A 14,740-nucleotide genomic window follows, 5' to 3' on the forward strand; every position below is an offset into this window, starting at 1 on the left:
TGCTCGATTCAATTTCTTACTTGTCTACGTCTGTCAGTTGGCATTTGATTGGTGTAGATGTGTGCCGAAAGTTGGACAAGGATATGACCAACAGGTGCTCTTCGTGCTTTTGACAGTTTTGTTGAAATCAGTTGTGGTTAGTTCAATTTCGTGAACAGCTACGACCGCAAGCAAGATAAGACGGACCACGTAAAAGTGCAACGTATCCATCTAGAGAGATAAGGCAAAATGTACTGCTCCAAATACTATGTGAGCGTGAGATTCATTTGCAAGCGGGATCTGTCGTATCGCTCTGAGATTTGTCGGAATCGGGTCAAGTGCTTCCGGTGACAACGAATCCACTGAGAGGGTTTGGAGGCAGATGTAATTTGTCTTTCGGTTCTTTCCATGAAACGCCATCATGCTTATGCCAGATTTTGTTGATCTAGGATGCAACTGGTCACGCTTACAACATTCATTTGACACGCAATAGGGTCAATTTGAACCCCAAAAATTTCCGGAGTGATTTCCGAGTGGCACGGTGTAGCCGCGTCAAATTTTGATAACTGCAGAAAATTAAATGGCAGATGTTTTGCTCTAACACAGTTAGATGTGCCTTGTATGGTCGCTGACCCACGGCAAGTCAAAATCAGGCCATAGATTCAGCGAAGACAATTTTTGGAAAATCGTTGAATTTGATGCAACAACTTAATGTTAGACGAAGCCACACATCTCTGGCGTAGTTTCTTAGGCAACACAGACGTTCAATTAACACACTCCATTGATCTTAGGCCAAGCATAAAGGTCGGACCAAGGTCAAAACAAATACGCTTTATTACCCTGAAACTTACTGTATTGATTAGTTGGTGGTACTCATTTTTTTGTGTTGAAACAGGAACCGTATAGTACATCTTCCATGGGCTTTTCAAAGGTCAGAAAGGGTTACTGGCCTAAAATGACCCCGGTCAACGTTTTGTTATAAAAGCATACTTTCCCGCGCAATCCTTGACGCTTTTCAAATAAAGAATGAAAATGATTTTTTAGGATATTAGTCATGATAAAAGTTTTATCTTTTTTACATCACAGGACATCACGCGGTTTCTGCAAATCATCACCCTTGCCACTCTTGCCAGTTTCTTTTTGCCTGCCTTTATAAACATAATTTGCTGGTTTTTGAATTTTGTTGAGCACGCACATGCAGCCAAATAATTGCAGCAAGGTTTGCCTGCACACCTACGCATCGGTGGCCAGCGCAGTAGTGTCATCTCGATTTTTACGATGGCTACAAGCATCGTTGTATTTCTTACTGCCTTGTTACTGCCACAGTGCCTCATACACCGCATATACCGCATAACCTAAACCCTTTCCGCAATCCGGTTTGTCAAATGTGCCCTGCTGTGACATTTCCAGAGGCGTCAATCATCGCTGGTACGGTATCGGCACATCGTACAACTTCGATTGTTCTCAATCTGTGATCCTACATTTTTTTTGGCATTAGAGGTATTCACGCCAATCGGCGTTCTCCTACAAACATAGAGCCCAAGCTTTATCAGGGTGCGCACAAGAAAGCAAATGCCTTTTCGACGACTTAATGAGCCCTCAACTTGTTTTACCACGTGCATCATTAATGGTAGCCTATATTGGCTTAAAAATGAACCTTCTCACCAGCGCAAGGCGCTTATCCCTGTACCCCTTTTTACTCCCCGCAGTCAGAAATACATCGATGCTCGGTAATTTGTCACATGGGCCACGGCCCTGAGATTGAATTACTACAAAACCAGCCCACAAGTAGGAAATGTTTCCATAAAAATGCATCGTCTCAATCGCCGACAGATCCAGGAAGAGGGGAATGGGCAGTTGCGTGCCCCTTCCCCGTCAAGGGGAAGGGGCACGCAACATTGTGCCCCCCCCCTCTAGATATTGGTGCTCCTTTTCCCCAAATCTTTGCACTTTGGCCATTAGATTTTGAAGTTCTTAAAACGTTTTTTATGGGGGAATCCATCCTACTGTACGCAGCCCTAGAAAACAAGGCGGACTAAGCACGCAAGTAGGTAGAGTTTGTTCATTTTCTCCAGGTCATGATAGATCCTGTCAGCTTGAGGCCGAGTTTTTCGGAGAAGACATAGCAGAATGCGCTGAAGTTGGCTACTAAATGCCATCCAAGTCAAGCAGAACCTTGATTTCTAGCTTATTCAAGGCCGGCTAGTCCAGCTGGTGGCTTATGACTAATGCAGAGCTCTTGCTTTGACTGTTATAAAGTAGTACAAAATATCCTTTCATTCAATATGTCTTGGGAATGTAATGTTCATGCATAATGAGCGTCACACATTCAATGACCAACAGAAATGGTATGCACGACGCCGGCGGCGCGTAAAATTAGTTTCGACAATTACGCGTAAAAATTCGTCGATGCATATCGGACTGTTGCACTGAAGCCGATGCGCCAAGAGAAATCGCCATCCTGTGATCTGGCACCTGCGCGTATGAAGCGATTTCGCTCGGTCCATACACGGAAGCACGTAAAACGTCCTGGCGCTCGTAAGCACACGTGGAGCTTTCGGCAACAGAATAATATCCTTCCGATTTCATCAAAAGCGCTCAATGTGGAGGACTATGGAACGATCAAGAGTTGCTCTGCGATTGCATTGCTATTTAGGTCCGGGACGGTGTGGTCAGCGCGCTCGGCCCTGGATCTGTCGGTCTGGGGCTCGGGCCACGGCCACGCCACCACGGCATCCGCATGAGGTGCAATCAAGGCAGTCGTCTGGGGTTCGAGTCACGGTCACGCCACCACGGCATCCCGTATGAGGTGCGATCAAGGCAGTCGTCTGGGGTTCGGGCCACAGCCCCGCCACCACGGCATCCCGAGAGACGAGAGGCGGGACGTAAAGCCCCAAACATTATTGTAGATATTTAGGACCCCCTCAACGGCGTAGACCCTCCTATGATAAGGGAAAACCACAACCAACAGGGACTGCATCTGAGCGATCGAAGGTGCCGCGGCAGGCCAACAAAGATGGTCCCATCAGCAAGGAAGGGTCTTCGGAGCAAGCGAGAAGAACCTAAGACAATCTTGGTGGGCCTCTGAACGATTGCGAGTACCCCGGCAGGCTAACAGATAGAAGCCGGTCAGAAAACAGGACCCTTCGCGCAAAAGCAATAACCCAAGACCAGTGTGCATAAATCAATGCCCTGTGCAATCAGGAGTGCCCGAGCAGGTAAACCGAAAGAGCCTTGACTAGAGCAAAGGGTCCTACGCAAATCAGTTCGAAGGGAAAAAGCCCTCCATCAATGTACAGGGCTCCTGAGCATTGAATGCCTCGGTACGTTGACTCACATCGGCCTATGCAACAGCACAAGGCCTTTCGAGCAAGTGGAAAGAATCCGAGGCTTATAGAAGGGCCCCTGAACAACCGAGTGTAGCCCGGCATATGGCGCGCCGGCAATAGCATACAGGGCCTCTCGGGTGAATGTAAATAGGCCGTGGAGGGCCTTTGATCGATGAAGAGTACCCAGCCATGTTAGCAGATAGTAGAAGCCTTCATTCGAATAGGAAGTACCTAAGACCCAATGTGCAGGGCTCCCTAAGAGTCGAGTGTGCCCCAGCAGGTGAAAAGATAGGGCCCCGACAGAAGCGTAGGGCCCTCCATTTGAATAGGAATTACCCAAGAACCAATGTTGAGGACCCCGAACGATGGAGTATGCTCAAGCGGGTTGACAGATGGGGTCTCGTGAAAGGCGTAAGGCCCTTGCAAGCCAGTAGGAAGTACCCAAGGCTGAATGTGATGGGCCTCCGAACGACCGAGTGTGCCCAAGCAGCTTAAAAGATGGGAGAAGGCTTAAAATATTCCCGACAAGAATGTAGAGCCCTCCACTGAAAAAGGAACCATCCAACAACCCAATGTGGAGAGCCCCCGAACAATCGAGTATGCCAGATGACTAATGCAGAGCTCTTGCTTTTACTGTTATAAAGAAGTTCCCGAGTGCATTAACATGTGGGGCCCCCGACAAGAGTGTAGACTCCTATGCAAGTGACAGAGAATTGGAAAGGGTCCCAACGGCAGCATGGTGCCTTCCGAGAAAATGTAAAGCAACCGAGGGCAACGTGGAAAGTTCCTCATCGATCAAATTGACCTTGCAAGTGGACGTTTAGGGCCCCAAGAGCAGCGTAGGGCCTCTAGACAGCGTAATGAGCCTTAAGCTCTCTCAGTCATCATCCTCTCACTCAGTGAATAATAATTTTTCATGCTTGTGGGCGCGTCACTTTCGCTCGCGACTGTCTTCGTCTGTTCGGCCGGCTTCGGCCCTTTGGAGGCTAGGAACCCCTTCGGAAACCAAGGGGCATGGCTCCACCCCTTCCCTTGATCCGCTCTGTCCTCAATACTTGTGCTAATTCTGACGTGTTTAATGCGAAACAAAATCTGCCGTATCACACAAACTGTTGACGAAGCTCGCATTAATACCGACATCTAGCGACAGCCTTCTCTAACTATAGATTTATATATGACCGCTAGGTGTAGTGGTGTACGAGCCTTTGAGTACCGACACTGTCCAATTTCCTGTCGTTAGTCACACCTTCAGAGGCGGCGTCAGGTTAAAATATTAGGAGCATCCATACAATGCTTCAGTAAATCAATGACATTGAGGCCTTTACCACTGACTCAGCTTGTGCTGCAATCAGATAGTTTAATTGCCTTTCATGGAGCTGCCCCGGGATCCCGATCCCTATAACCGGTTATGATCACCTTGACGACCTACCCATGCCTGAGGATCGCCGCCGCTTTGAAAGCAGTGTGCGCGTTGCCTCGCCGGACAGGTGCTGAGTAGCGTGTGGAGACCAGGCCGCTGTACCCAGACCGAGCTCCTTGCGGCGGCTTACGCGGGGTCGCTGCGACGCTCGTTAGCCACGCGGGCGCTCCCGGCTGGTGGTGCGGCGGTGACGCGGGGCCCGGCGGCGGAACCCTCTGCCCCACCCTCGCCGGCGCTGGCCGCACGTCATAGCGGGGACGGCGGCTGCTGGCGGCGGAGCGTGGTGGCCAGGCTGCGGCGCGGGCGGCACACCAGCGGCGGCGAACCATGGTCGGCACCGCGTTCATCATTCTTGCGGCTACCGCGACGCTGGGTGAGTAACGGTGGCGGCGAAAGGCACCGTTTGCGGACTGCGGGGCGTGGGTACGGCACGGTACTGCGCATCGGCGTGTGAGTCCTGGCTGTCCGTCGGATGCTCGGATCAAAATCGGTGTCTCACACGAAGTGCCTTGCCATGAGCTAGTACTCTGTATGGATGCACTGAGCAACAACTACACGAAAGCTCAATATCTTTCGAGATCAGTATTTTAAAGAAGCCTGCTTCCCCGGGGTTCAGTCGTGAAATCGCATGCTTGAGGTCGGCGAGAATTATATGCATCCAACAAAATCAGACATCGTTTGGTTAGCTTTTAGAACTGACGGACCGCAACATTTCGGGATCTGAATCTGAGGGAATATGGATTCTGAACCTGATTCGAGATTCGAGTAGCTTCCAAACTTGGCATCGAAACGTCGAACTAATGCAATGTACTAAATTAAGACGAGCAAGTCTGGTGAAGGGCTTGCAAACATGCGTTACATTCAGTTTTTCATATTTCCCTCATTTCATTTCACATTTAGATGATAGGTTTTTTAGTATTCAGTAAAGCTTTTCGAATTTGATTCCTGCTTTTCACGGTTGGAAAAATCGTTTTCAGAATTTGGGAATCCGCGAAATTCCTATTGTTTAAAACTGGTTCTAATCCTGCGAATCCGAATCCTCAGCTCTACATTGCATTCCACATACTCTGTGTCATGCATATACCATCACACCCTTAAAAAGTATTAGCCGCCTTTCTGGTGTTTATTCGCTGCTCTGTTTTGCTCTTTTCCCGCATGCATTGCCTTTCTTGAAGTTTTGAACTGAAATGAGCAAGTTGTGTCGGTGAAATAGACACAAATAAGATAGCTGTATTATGCCCAGCACTCTTTCCCTGTCATGCCAAGTTTTGATTCGTATCCGTTAACCTAGCAATGGTCCGCGGTCCGGTCTGTGATCCCAATAACAACGCAATGTATTGTCCTGGCTGAAATGAACGGACTGTCGAATATGATAGGTTACAGCTTAATCTGCTGATTAGGTGGAAACGTGTCAGTGGGCAAATTAGCTCCCTCAGGTCTGTTGGTGTGCTCAAAAATGTTCTTATAACTATCGGGTTAAGTCCATCACTTTTTACGAGACCCACCGGCATGTGTTTGAAACAATGGTCCAGCAGTAACTTCATTCGGGCCTCAGCTCTTGCAAGGGACTTCATCAGCGTCTTGAACACGTGACTAAAACTGGTAGAGATGCATATTTGCACAGGTGATTTGTAGGGGTAGGGGGGGGGGGGGGGGCGGCAGTTTGTACCGGCTGCCAGCCGTGAGAGTACAGCGGAACACGAGCTTTATAAAGGCTGCATTGCACTTCGTTGCAAACGGCCTCTTGCTCAGAATTGTGACAAGGAATGTCGGAATACCTGAATGATTCAGATTCAGCAAATCTCCCAAGAAGGGAAACATCACAATATTCGGAAAATACAGTGGAACTGGGCATCTTACGATGCGTTTTCCTTAGACTTCTGTCGAATGCGGGCTGTTTGGCTCTGTCGCACAGCTGTTGGGCCGTGCTTTGGGCTCCCTCCCCAGTGAACTCTCGGCGTGCTGCAGCTCTCTGCGGCGGGCTTAAGCTCCGGCGGGCGCATCTCTACCAGTTTAGGGCGAGGTGTCGGGCTTCCTCCCCAGGGAACTCTCGACATGCTGCAGCTGTGTACAGCGCCTCAGCCTGGCAGCTCTGCTAGTTTGGCGGGAGGTGTCGGGCTACTGACCAGAGCTCAGAATTAATGGTGGTTTCGGTATTATGATATTCGGGTAGGTGTATGGTAATATTGCTTTTATGTTTCGTATTTCCACCCAGGAGCCCGGATTCACATATGTCTGAATTTATGCCAGCTGACTTAACCTCCCAGTGTATTTTGCTTGTGGGTTTGAATGTACATGCCATGTTCAAATTGCTGACTAAGCCTGGGTATAGTCTTTGATGGCTTAAGTTTCAGTGGATTACAACGAACAAGCGTCCCTGGCGTCAACCAACATCAATGGCGTCAATTTTTCCCTGGCGTCAACCAACAAACACTTTTGCAGCCTTTAATGATGTCGATCGATGATTTGCTGTTTAAGCCTGGTGATGGTCTTTCATAACTGAGGTATAGCATTTTGGTGTAATACAACGAACAAACCGTGCTTTCGAAGGGCGTTATTTGTACAAACATTTTTGCTGCGTTTAATGATATCGATTTTTGACATCATCCAAGAATATGAGCCTGATATATGTAATCGCCCTTGCCAGGAGTGAAAGCTTGCGTAAAAACTTTTTAATGCAAAACAAGCTTTTGAGCTTAATCAACAGCACGTTCGTGGCAAACTGCTGCCTGAATGCGTACACACACACACACACACACACGCACGCGCGCACGCACGCACGCATTCAGGATATATATATATATATATATATATATATATATATATATATATATATATATATATATCCTGTAGGGTTGCATCCCAAATTGCGGGGAATCCTCCGCTTTAATTGTAACTCGTCGGCTAGCGGGCGTCAGTTTTCCCCACGGCCAGCAGTGAGGGGAGGGGGAGGAAGTCGGGACAAAACTTCGATTACCAAATGAAATGGAGAAGGTGAAACGGAAAAACGGAGAACGGAGATAAAAAGCCGAGTTGGAAAAGGTCAACAAGCCAACAAAGATAGCCATCGGGGATGGTCGCCGAACTACAGTGTCTGGCAACGAAGTCAAAAGACAGTCCGCCATTGGGTGATCTTTGCTTCAATGACACAACATAGTTTCTGCAGCTAAAAATTATCCATGTGTTTCGGGTTCTGTGTTCTGAAACGATATCCTGACCTTAAGGGTGATACGTCCATTGTTATTAGCAAAACCTATGACACACATGACATGATAGAGAACTGAATAGGATGAACCGAGATGCATGTCATGTTACCGAAATCATGCATGCAGGTATGCAATCATGATGCACGAAAGGCTGCCTTTAGGAAACGCAATTTTCTCCGCCTTCCACGTCCCCCTCCGCCCTTAGGTCCCGTGGGGCTAAAGTTGAAAATCTCTTTTGGTGACCTGTTTCCAATAATTTTGTGATGCTTGGTTCGGGAAATGGCCGCCCGTGTCCGAACATCACAACACTTGTTTTGGTCATCACATGTTGAGCGAGTGAGGATATTTACTCAAATATCTCAATGTTCTGAATTCGCATATTCAGCTGCTCTGCTGATGGCCCGAATCCCATTTGCGCACCGGATTCCGCCACGCGCGCCGGTTTCGTGGCCAACGCGATTCGTCACGACCCCGGCCTGATCTCTGACAGAAAACAATCATGAATGCGTTCGAACCGGTCCCCATGCACGTGGGCACGTCCCTGTCCATCACAGGCAGCGGGGCAAGAAATCCGCTGACGTTCAGCGCCGCGTCTGCCGCGAGACAAAGGCTGTCGCCGCGCCGTCGGCGGCGTCCCTCGCGCCACTAATGCCGCGCCGGGAATCATGCGGCACCAGCCATTGTCAGGGAGTTAGCGTTATGGTCGCGCCACGCGGTCCAGTCGTTACGCTAGTCGCGCGGGAGACGAAAATGGCGGGCCGCAGCCGCGCTGGCCGCTTAACTCTCACTCGCCGCTACTGTCAGCCGGGTTCAAAGGTCTGCTGGGTTTTTCATATCACACGATGATGCGCCTCACTCGCCTGCCTGATCACACGCCTCCGTTACCTGCTGATCACACGCCCCCGTTACCTGCTGATCACACGCCTCAGTTGCCTGCTGATCACACGCCTCAGTTGCCTGCTGTTCACACGCCTCAGTTGCCTGCTGATCACATCGTCTCAGTTGCCTGCTGATCACACGCCCCCGTTACCTGCTGATCACACGCCTCCGTTACCTGCTGATCCCACGGCAGGAACACGTCACATTGCGGCCAAAATCTAGGAGCGAAATTCAACAATCCTGTTAATATGAAAAAATGAAATAAAAACGACACGCTCGATGTGTTCTTTTACTACTTTTGTCAGCACACACACACAACTCCAACATGCGGTATCGAGGAAGGACTGATCAAGCCGCTGAAACCGAGGCAAGCTGGCAGCACTCTCACGCATACCATCTTTCGATGAACTTTATGGACTTGATATTTGCTAGTGAATTAGTACTGTGCGCACATTGGCACGCATTTGACAGTAAGCCAGGCTGTTCTGTGCATTGTGTAATAGTAAATAGGATTGAAAGAGCACTCAGCACAGGGCACACGCGATCGTTCAAAACCCATGTGTGTACATGCATGCAACCCGGTCCTGACGGTTTGTAATTCGGACGGGCCGCCGCGGCGTTTCGTCCGTCCGTCGTTCGATGCTCACGTCACACCGCTTAAATTTTAAATTGAGTCACACCGCCGTACAGAAGCATAAAGGCAGTATCCGAGAAAGCCCATAGGGTGGACGATGCAACGTCCCAACGCAGATGGTATCGATCTACCGAAAACCAATGTGTAACGGCTTGGTTTTTGTCACTCACAGAAAATCGGATATGTTTTGAACATTCCTTAAGTCGACTGATCATGCGCGCTCACATATAACAAGCTCAGGGAATTGTTACGTGAAATAGTTGAGGAATGCATTAATTCTAAAAGAGGCCTCCGAGACACACTGTGAAAGAATTTGGGGTTTGTGTCTTTTAGGTCAGGTTAACGTGGCGCCATAAACTTAAGACTGACAGGATGTATTTCCCAACATATATAATTCTCAAGTTGGTAGCATGAATATTTATAGTGCAATTGCTCATAGTTCCAGCATGTGCCGGAAGCGATTATGGTTTTGCTTGAAAGGTCAGGTTATCCTCAATCATTTTCAATGGTGTTGAAAGTGTTGTCTTTTAACAAATACTGAACTTCTCCATGTTTTTTTTCTGGCTGCACTCTACGTTGATGTTTTGAATTGTGTCGTAAGCGTACAGTACGTCAAGTTAAGTCCAGGCTTCTCTATGGCATGTCAAATGATGTCACTCAATCAAAGACCGGTGGTATTTCATCCAGGTTCTTTTCCATGTGCATGCAAATGACCGCAACTTGCCGATAATCAGCAAATAACGTGGCTGATGTATCTTGACCTTCTCTGACGGACAAGCATACCGACTAGCGACTAGTGGTTCCTCTGTGGTCTTTACTGTATGCGAAAAGTCACGGACATAGTTTCGCGGAATGGGTCGGGGAGGAGGGGTCCGAACAGTAAAAATGACTTATTCTGCCAAAAAATTGCCAACACGGTGCTCACCCCGGATTTGGCCCACTTTCCTCCTCATCCTACGGGGGGGGGCTTGGGTCCATGTTGGGGGGGGGGGCTGAAGCTCCCACCAATGGGAAACTACACCCCGTTAGGAGCTTGTAGGCGATCGATTTAGATCACAGGCCACCCTAAGTCACGCAAACCTGATGCATAATGGTGTTACTCACATTATCAGCATCATGAAACGAATGCATGTTATAAGCTACTTATATTAGTTCATCCATACAACGTACATCATATTACGCACTGAAGCCGAACTTTGACGCTGTATTTTGTTACAAGCGCACCTATCCCACAACATGCTGTTAAGGATGGCTTATACATGTGATGGGGCTGTAAACACGGGTATGTGTCAATGTGCAACCAATATATCACGATTGTAAACTGACATTTCTTGGTATTTTGTTACAGCATAACATTTCATATTCCAGGATTGTGACTGAGGCAAACTCAGGATGTTGCATGCCAGCGCTAGCGCGGTAAACAAAATGGAGAGTCATGTCAGTCCACGTTCGACAAATTAACAGTCTTGGCATGCAAGGTTTTAGAGCATGAAGAGCACGTAGGGCATCGACAATCTTCAGTTTCGTTTTCAAATGCCCAAATGTATAGCCATGTTATTCGTATTTAGCATGTCGTTCATCACATGGTGAATACATTTGCAGTTACAGAAGTAATGACACGCACACGGGCGTGCTCAGGGAGATATTCGCAGGCGCATTACACTACCTGAGATGAAATGAGCCTGTAAATGTACATTGGGTTGTAAAGAGGTGCTTCTACCAGCCTGCAGGAGCTGTCAGAGGGATAGGCTATTGATACCAGAACAGAAAGGCGAACATTGGTAGACAGAGCCGCCACTGCACTGAATTCGCTTCCGGTGGCCCGCGCGGAAGTCCTAGAAATCTTCTGAAGGCCATTTGGTTGGCTTGTCGTGACAATAGAAAGCATAAAGAACAACGCGTCAGGCCCTGGCAGGACTCGGTGTTTGTGCAAATGGAATGTATGTGCGTTGTTTCTCGGTTTGTTGCAGAATGAGTCGTAGTTGAATGTGCTGACGCAGCTGAGTGCGTCGTAAAGTCCCAATGACAAACATACCTGCAGACTGACATAAGTAATACATAAATACATACGTAGTATTGCGTACATACGCACAATTGCATGCAATATGGGACGTACCGTACCAATTCACGTACTGCGCCGTCACCCAGACTTATAACGGTGATGCCTGCCATTGAATATGCGATCTGGCACAAATTAGAAGAATAGGCCTTTTGGTAAAGTGTGTTTTAGAAGTGGTCGGAAGGTTAACCAAATCGCACGTGGTGAGGCTATATGAACAAGCGATATACCATGCCGTGTCAGTCAACTCAACCAGTGGATTGCTTCATGGCACTGGCTGGCGTGGTGGCATTGTCAACAGGATGCCAAATACCACCCCGAATGTCGGATTTAAGTCAAACTTTGATGAACGTTTGATGTCATGGCCGCTCTCTAGCCCAGCTGACATGCCTGTGCAGCCGGTGATTAGAGTAAATCAACTTTATTTCGCAGCGCTTTCAGTTAGATTTTATCAGCTTCATGTTGTCTCAAACACCGCTTGTCATCTGTTGATTTATAATTGTCTTATGTATTCCAAACGTGCTTAGCCATACGTGCATACGCATGCCACCGTTTGCCGCGTAGGCCCAGAGCTGTATCACCACGTTGGACGTCTCTTATCGAACACGCGCAGTCAGCTTGCTATCAAAGAAACCTCGTCTGCTCAATACCCCCCGGCAAACCTCGTCTGCCCAGTGCCCACCCGGCAAACCTCGTCTGCCCAGTGCCACCTGGCAAACCTCGTCTGCCCAGCAACATCCGGCAAACCTCGTCTTCCCAGTAACACCCGGCAAACCTCGCTTTCCCAATAACACCCGGCAAGCCTCGTCTTCCCAGTAACACCCGGCCCGACTGCCCATTCACTGTTCGTGGCACTGGTAAATGATACAGCCTCCCCGCCCCCAGCTACGGAGGAGGGTGTAAATGGACTTCAGTCGCCGACGTATGCGGAGAACAATCCATCACCGGTGGTGAATTGGCCACCAGGGACATCGCATGGGACCAGTTCGATTCACTCTAAGTGATTCCAGCCATTACGGTCGCCTCTCGCGCGGATTGGAAAATAATTATTAATGAACTGTAGCTGTAGCCGTAATTCCGAGTGATTGGCGCCTTCGGCTACCACGTGGGCCCCGGTTCGAATCCCGGTTGCCCCATGTCTCGTGAGTTCTAACATGGCCACCGCAGTCGCTGGCGCTCCATAAGAGGGCGCATGACGACGTGCCCCGCGTTCCCTAAAAAGCCGCGGCCGGCGTGTTCAGTGTCATTCTTGCAAACCTGCTGGCAAACTGTCAACTCAAAGGAAGGTCCCGGAGGGATCGTGACCGGTCAGTGGATCGTCTGTCGTCTGTTAGCGGGCGCCCAGCATGAAACGATCACACCTTGGCGTGACCAACGACGTACACTTCAGCCGCGTCACTGGTGTCTTTGCTCTGTTCTCCCCAAGCTTCTGCCTGGAGCTGAGAAACTAAAATGACTCCACCCTTGATATTTTTTATTTGGTTTGAATAACAGCCCCTTTTGACCTCTAAAGAGCTATCTGAGCACTTTGGAAATGAGGGAGATTGGAGAGTAGTGGAGTGAGACGACGTGCATCTAGGATTCCTCCCCTAGCGAGACGCACCTCACACAGGGGCCATGCGCGGGCAGGGGGACACTTAGGCCCACTCACAGCTGTTGTATACAGCCTGCCCCCTATAGACGGAGCGTTGCCAGGATTGAGGCGTAAACGGAGGGGGAGGAAAGAGAGGCGTGTAACACCGTTAAGACGCATACCGACTATTCGACTCTCATGACACGGTGGCTATTGTACCACTGTGTTCCCTGCTACATAAGCGGTGCGCTCACTCGGCATTGTCATCTGGCTTTCCGACGCCAGCTCCGTCCACCGACCACCCGCCTGCCCCCCCCCCCCCCCCCCTGCGACTGCCAGCTGTTAGCTGCCCAGCCGGCCCCAGTAATGAACGCATTGTTGTCGATTTAGCTGTTGTCTGTAGCGCGACACCGCACCAAGTTTGGCGATCGCGGCCCGTCGTAGCGGCACCCTCGGCAGTCAATGACGTCCGGTTCCGAGACGAGAGGGTCAGAGGAGCGTCAGCGAGCACCGCGGCCGGCCGGCAACTACCCCCTCCCTCCCCCCGCCCCATCTCCCTCTCGCCCCAGGCGACCAGCTATCTTTGCAATCATCTCACCGTTCCCTTTCGGGGGAGATTTATGGCGGCAATCGAGACTGTAAGTACGCTGGCTAGCATCCATTTTGCCGAAATTCCAATGGATCCCCTTTGCGCAGATATTCCCCTGTGTAGAGAGAAGCTATCGCTCTCAAATCTCCTCTTGTTCCTGGTGTATCTGACACCAAGCTGAGATCAGAGATCGGATGAAAAAAAACTTTGGTTCAGTGCCATCCCAGCCAAACCATTGAACGCTAGTGGAGCGTAGAGGTGTCCAACTAAAACTACTACATCCACAAAACTAAACGGTGACGGAAAACACCCCCGTGGCTCCGCACAGATCTGACGCGGAAGGAAAGACGCTGCTGAGGAAAGCGCTCCTAGTTCTGTTTGCTCGATACTGTTCCAGAAGCCTGCAGTTGGCCAGAGGCAGCGGGCACAGCGCGGTCTTCCTTCACTTCATTGTGACAGTCCCGAAGCTGCTCAAGCTGCTTGAATGTGCTCTGCACCGATCTAAATCATCACGTCCAGGAAAATCGCTGAAAACTTTGTCTTTTGACGCCTGACAAAGTCGGTCACCTTGGCTGCAACATTTGATGTAGCGTTTCGTCCAAAATACTTGTTATTTTGAGTCCACACTTATTATTCACCCCGGACATTTTAAACCAGTTGACAAGTTTGTTCCTGGAAAAGACAAGAGCAGACAGCGATGTCGAACACATTCCGGTTTTCGCGCTGAACGCATGGTCAGTATTCACAAGTCACGCAAGTCAGTATTTACAACAGCATACACAACATGTGCTTGGCTTTTTAGTTCCCTCTCCAGAAGTAAAACTGCTCCCACATCACCAAAGTGGTGCAAGCACAAGCGTGGTGCGCTGCAAGCACAAGTGGTGCAAGTGCCCCACCCGACCAAATGGCTGCTGCCAGCTACCGTGCTACGCTGGTCTTCACCAGCTCAGACACGGCTTTTGACCGAGCGATTTGAGCACTACCACCAGAAAGTATCCCACACGCGTGGTGCAAGCACACTACATGGGCCACCGCCTGCTGCCAACTGCCATGCTACGCTGGGCTTCACCAG

Source organism: Pollicipes pollicipes, unplaced genomic scaffold, assembly GCF_011947565.3.
Source record: "Pollicipes pollicipes isolate AB1234 unplaced genomic scaffold, Ppol_2.1 Scaffold_4002;HRSCAF=4701_pilon_pilon_pilon, whole genome shotgun sequence".
Lineage (NCBI taxonomy): Eukaryota > Metazoa > Arthropoda > Thecostraca > Pollicipedomorpha > Pollicipedidae > Pollicipes > Pollicipes pollicipes.